Here is a 7,085-nt window from a genome sequence, read left to right as displayed (position 1 = left end):
CTAATCCGCGGTACTTTCACCTAATGATTTAACAACTCATTATAATGTAAAACAATCACTAAATTAAATTGAAAACACAAAACTAAAGCAAAAATTAAAAAAAAACACCCAAACATTTAGTACCGGTTGGTGTTACCAACCGGTAGTAAAGCCCTACACGCACCCGGGCCTGGCTTGCGCCACGTGTTCGCACTTTAGCGCAGGTTCGTGACGAACCGGTACTAAGGGGGGGGGGGACCTTTAGTCCCCACCCTTTAGTGCCGGTTGGAGAACCGGCACTTAAGGCCGTTACAAACCGGCACTAAAGGCCGGTTCTGCACTAGTGTTGATTATTTCAGTAATTAGTCATGTAGTAGCATCTTAGCTTAATAAATAAACAAATAAACTGAGTATATGTTTTGTCATTCTTATTTTCTGAGAACTAGCTATCTGATCTTCTATGGTACGCCATGAAAATTCAAACGCATATCAACTTCATACAAGAAAGTTAGTCTTATGATAGAAGAAAGGCCCATCGACCATTACAGCGCTTGATTGTTATCATTTTCTTTTCAGCTAATTATTGAGTACTGACTATACCCAACAACACATGATTGACTGGACCAAGTAGAAGTAGCTATCTTCATGTATAATATTTTCTTTGGAAAATTCTATTGAGCTGGGTACGCGCATGGGCATCTCTCTGGGACAAGACAGACTGGTTGCACTCGTACACAGGTTGATGCGATCTTTTAAGTATTTGTGTTTTTTAATGGTCTCTTACATGTCATTATTTGTAGCACACAGGACCATGAGCTTTAACCAAACATACCTCATACAGTAATAATTAGGAAGTTTGTAACTAATTTACTTTGTTCTTTTGTCTTGGTTATCGATTAGTTGATTACGGTCATTTGACCATTTCTGTACACTACCGAGTTTGCCTTTGTGAGCAACTACTATTAGGTTCTACATATCATGTTTTAAAGTTGTGGTACATCACTTTTATGTTACTCTCTCATGGTCCACCCATTGTTTTCTTCTTTGTTCTTTCTTTCGAGGTTAGAATTGTGAATGCAGGCTTATTAATACCTCAGGTAAACAAGAGTATAATTTCTATCAGTGTTTCTTGTGTTTTTAATACTATATTTAACTTACATTAAGTTTGAGGTCTGCTTTGTACATTGTTATAGTATCCAGATATTATCTCAGTGTAAACAGCCACAGTGCTTCTTGAAAATAGGGTCTACTGGAAAATGATGTGTAATGATCAATTAATTTTTTCTTAATATTCTGGCTAAAGTCTCATAATATTCGTCATCCTTGGATCCACGACGGCGTCATTCTGGAAGATCATTTGGCGCAGCTAGGCTTCGCTAAATGTGAAGTTCTGGCTTGCATCACAAAACTGTTGTTGGACGGCGGACCGCTTGGCCAAGCATGGTCTTCAGCACCCACCCGTCTGTTGCTTATGCTCTAAGGAAGAAGAATCCCTGCAAACACTTCCTCGTTGATTGTGTCTTCTCAAGGATCACCTAGCACGAGGTCATGTCTTGGTGTCGACTAGCGCCGCCCATCCCGGACGTCCAGACCACCTTCTTCGACTGGTGGCTGGAGTGGCCCGCCGTGGCCCCGCCTCAGCAGCACAAGGGCTTTGCCTCTCTCGTGATCATCACAGCTTGGTTCATTTGGAAGCACAGGAATGCAGCCATCTTCGATGGCTTGCAACCGTCCAACTCACACCTTCTTAGCACCATCAAGGACGAAGCCATGTGTTGGGCACGCGCTGGCGTCAAGGGACTAGATAGAATTATCCATGTAACCTAATCATCTTCTGGTGGGGCTGAGCAACCCCCTCTCCTATTCTCATCGGTAACCCTGAAGGCGCCATTCTCATTGTGCACGTCTTTGGGGTAACCACACAAAAACTTGTATTCTCTCCTATCTATAAATGGAATGATACACCTATGTGTGAAAGATAATGGGTGTTGGGACCAAATTATGGATATTTGTATTGATGTCATCTTGACATGCTTGATGATACTTAAACAACCTTTGCCTTCCTCAAACGATATAAATTTTCTGTGTATGTGTCCAACGTTTATCATTTTATTATCTGTAGCACTAACCATGCACATTCCTTGTTGATCATAGTTGTCTGGTAGCATAAGTGACTAGGTGAATATATAACTACAATTATTGGATATTAATTTATAATGTGCCATGTGTTTTGTTGGAAGTGCCACCCTAGCAAATACCTTGTGGGATTATGCCACTTGATGCACTAACATCCATTATCATATACAATTCTTGTTGGTTAAGATGGCAATGTTATGTAGGGTGAAGCATATGATGAGAAAAAACATCGATGGAGCCAGATGGGGAGTTGAGAGGCATAGAGAGGTAATGAAAAGAACGACATCTTAGTAATGTATCACAACAGAGTTCATATAGAAAAGGATGTACTAGCAAGGACGTGCTTCAAGGTGATATTTATCTCAACGGTCATAGGTCGCATGTGACATACATGTTGTTTGATCATTGGTTTTGATGTTTTAAGCTTCGTGTCCTGTGGCAATGCATGGGCATCCAACTATTACTGTAAGAGGGCTATACAGTACAAGAAATATGTCAACTTGTGACCACCACTATTGGTCACTGAAAGGTCATGGTTTTTCATTTGCGACCTTTTTGTGACCAAAAATAGAAGGTCAAAAGCTGGCAGTCGTGAACTGACTATAGTGACCTTTCTTCTGGAATGGTCATAGACGTTTATGACCAAAATATGTCCAATGTGGCGTTTTGGTCACTAGCAACCTCCCCAGGCCACGTAGGCATCCAGCATGGCAAGCTGATGTGGCACAAGATTCATCCCGGTCCAATTCGGTTTTCTACATGGGCCTAGCCCAACAATTCGGCCTTTCTATATTTTTTCCTGTGCTTTTATTAGCTACATGGGCCTGGCCCAACAATTCGGCCTTTTTATTTTCTAGGCCATGGCCTTTTTTATTTTATTTTTTCCAAAAGATGAGCCCACTAGTGAGATGGGACCCAGTTGTCAGGTTCTAACAAGTGGGTCCCAATTGTTACTGTTATATTCTTCATACGTCAATTTTCCAGTAAATAAATAATAATATTTAAATCCGAACAGAGAGAAAACAAAATTCTTCAAACAGAGCACAACTTATCAGGAAAAATATGGTACACATCACGAATACAATCAGAAAGAGCCAAACTTGGCACATTATTACAATCAAACTTGTTCATCCTGGTAACACAGCAAGGATGGTTCATCCTGGTAACACATTATTACAGAAAAATATGGTTCACATCAAGTTTACAATAAAAAAATGTTCACATCAGGTAACACAACTATCACAGTATAACTAGCTCCAATGCTTCTCCCAACTTGTTCATCCTGAACCTCACGACAAAACATGAATGAAGGCCAGCATCTGCAAGTTATCAAGAAAAATGGTTAGAACAAGCAAAATGCGACATTTTTACCATTTAAGCATAGAAGAATAGGGTCAACAACATTTCGATCTTTGAAAATGAACCATGATTTCAATCTTTGAACAGCAAAAAATTGATACAGTAGATCATTTGCGGTTTAAAACAACCCCTAAGGAGCTCAGGTTGCCGGCGGCGCCCGACGACAGCAGCTCGTTCACTGCCTTCGCCGCTGCGTCGCTCAGCCGGCCTTCCAAGGGAGCAGCATGGTGCATCGTGGTGCCTTCATCTGGAGTCGCAAGTCGGAGTTGTGGGCTGCTGCTTTGCTTCCCCATATAGCACACCAGGTTCTCCTAAGATAGCGAACTGAAAACACAAAACATGATTAGGGAGTTGGTTCATAAGAAAAGGAATTCATGCACGAATGGCATATACAACTAAAAAACAATCAGGCATCACATATTATTAGAATTTCATATTAGATGGCTGCACGGTAAGTGTTTCTTCATATAAAATAACTAGAATTAGCACCCAACAGGATCCATTCCATGCGCAGGATCCTTTGTATGTGGTTGCCTTTTTTGTTGCTTTATCACATATTCTAGCAGTAAAAAAAGCACTTCATTGTCTGAGGCATTAAGATCATTAACCAAACAACTCAGATCAGGTCAAATCATCAAACCAACTCAGAAGAGGGCAAGATCATCAATTCGGGATTGCAGACATGAACATCTCTAGAGAGCACAGGTACAGAAGTAAATGTTGGTGAACTGATCATTCGATGGTACACTACAAGAATCAAACAGCAAGTTGTATTTTAGTTGAGCTATATGGTGAATAGTTCATCAACTAGGCTGGGGTGAACAAGCATAAATGCTCATATGGTGGGGCATAATAACAGGGCAGTACAGATCGGTATTTGAGCAAAGGTGTATCACAAAATAACAACCAACAAACAAAGGGTAGCACACAAATTTTGCTGCATCGTACGTTATGAAAATGTGATATGTCATTTACTGCTGTGTAAGGGAGAAAAACCAACATGTAGAGAAGGGACTCGATCTGGTTGTCCCAGCTCACCATTCCCGTTGCCGTACATCATACATCTAGCTCCCCCTGGAACAGGTTCAGAAATCAGATGGTTCTTTGGTCAGCTACCATGGAGGAATAAGTATGTGCCATGAGATCGACGAGGAATAACCAGGGAAGGAGTTAGCTTTGCGAAGCATGAATGGCCATCATAGAGGTCTTGAGCACGGCGCTGCGCGGGTTCTTCACCGTCTTCAAGATCCCCAGCACCACCTTCTCCCTGCCAATTAGCACCCGCGGACGGAACAGAACATTCATGGCATAGTTCAGGTGTTCGGTAGAAAAACAGAACATGATATATACTAAACAACTTGAACCGGTAATACACAACTAAATTGGCTATTAAGCAAGTTCAGGTTTCTTATCCAAACAAGGATGAGAAATCTGCTCCTAAAATAACAATGCTATGTGCAGACTTGGAGAATGACATGAAAGGCTATTTACTACTCCATAAGTACACAAGTAGTATTTGCATGAGTACAGCTACACTAGCACATATTAGCAAACTATAGGCAAGTTTGTGGTTTCAAAAAAAAAGTCTGCAATAGATATATTTTTGGGCAATACAAGTTCACAGGGACCATAGCACCTACGCAGCAATGATTTCTTTTCCGATTTTGCTGCTACGCTTCATCTTTTTCAAATTCTGGGCACCCTGAGCCAAAGAAACAACTGGTATAAGAATATGCATTAAGAGGCGAAAGATAACTGTACTTTTTTGTGTGAGAAAAGCTAACTACAGTTAGCTAGCAAGCATCAAATTTTGTTCAAGTTAGTCTCGTCAATATATGTCCTTGTGCAATGCACAATGAACATGAAAATTAGCATCAGAGCTAAGTCAGAGACAACTAAAACATGACATTCTTTCGCAGAGTACAACACGAACGCATACTGCATACACACTTCCGCAGAAGCTAGAGACAACCAAAGTTTTACATAGTATAAATAAATGAGTTCCCACCTCAGCATTACATCAAAGTTTTACATAGTATAAATAAATGAGTTCCCACCTCAGCATTACATCAAACACGTGGTACACACAACATTCCTCTACGCTTAACACAACCAATTAAGTAACTATTCTTTTAAATAAGCTACTTCTTTTCCGGAGCACACATGAGCACCCTGTGTGTGTGATTAGCTCTCGGGGGTTAAATAGTACATGCTCGATTGCAGAGACCAGACATCCATTACATGTAAGGCAACAAGAGGTATATACTGATCTGCCATCAGAGGTTCAATCTTTGCACCTCGTGGTCAAATATCAACATTGCATGATACACATTATAAACTCTAAAGTTGTGCTAAAACTGGACGTATAAACTCAAATAGAGTCCATTGATTAGTGATTATTGTATGAAAGTTCCTGCCTAAGCCCTGCATAGCCACATAGGCAGATCACTGGTGATATAAATTACTGAGGAAAATAGAGCTCATTTGTGGAGATAAAAACTCATTTGTGAGCTCTCAGTGTGAACACACACAAAATTGTAGCTGAATTGCACATTCACGTGTATAAAGAAGAGGAGCCACTGAATTTTAATCATGAATAGTTAAACAAAATTGTAGGTGAACAGCACACACACATTTTATAAAGTTTCTCCAGTGACTGAAAATTGTATTCTGTATGTAGAAAAAAACATAGGCATTGCAACCATTCTCAATAAGTACACAACAATGCATTCCTATGAAAAAAATCCTCACATGGATCATGGCTGCTGCCTACCATGGTAAATGATGGACTCTCTCTAATGGTCTCAAACACACCACAATGGTTACAATTAGCCTGTCAGATGCACATTACAAGAGTTTGAAGTTGAAAGGTTGTGATTTACCGTGAAATCAAAAGGAAAGCTCGACAAATTAGCACGCAGATGGCACCATGGGTTTTCCGCCGGGTCCATCCTGCAACCAACCCAACCCATCCATCAGAGAAATACATCAGGGAATGGAATGGAGGGGAAGGGGAGGGAAGAAGAGGAAATCGAGAGAGGGGGCGGACCTTGGATGTTGCTTGTACATTCTTGTGCTGGAGGAAGAAAGAGCTTCACGCGAAAAAGAATCCATGGCGCCAGGACAGAGCAAGCTCCACTCCATGACGCCTACCTACACAGTCGACACGAGGCAAGGGTCAGAGTGGTTAAGAATGAGGAGGGAAGATGAGTTGGGATCCTTACCATACCACCGTTGTCCAAGTCCAAGTCCTGCGCTTGCGGTCGGTCGCCATGGCCGCGCTCCAACAGCTAGGGTTTCCGGCGCCCACCACAACTGCAGGATTGGAGTGCCACCACAAAAACAATCAGTCCATCAAAGGAGGTGAAGTGATCCAACTCAACCATGTCGTCGAATTCTGAAGAAAGATGCAGTATTATTCAGACAAGAAAGCAGAGCACTGTGCCTGTGTAGCACCATGTGGGGAGGTTGTGCACGAGCCTAGCGAGCAGGGCGGCGGTAGCGAGACAGGCGAAGACGCGCCTGGAGCTGGGCTGGCCCTACGCGACGCGTCGGAAGGCGAAGGCGATGCCGGCGAGGCCGGAGCGGATGAGCGCGGCGAGCTCGTTGGC

Source organism: Triticum dicoccoides, chromosome 4B (genome assembly GCF_002162155.2).
Source record: "Triticum dicoccoides isolate Atlit2015 ecotype Zavitan chromosome 4B, WEW_v2.0, whole genome shotgun sequence".
In the NCBI taxonomy this organism is placed as follows: domain Eukaryota; kingdom Viridiplantae; phylum Streptophyta; class Magnoliopsida; order Poales; family Poaceae; genus Triticum; species Triticum dicoccoides.
This window is presented reverse-complemented; position numbering follows the sequence as displayed.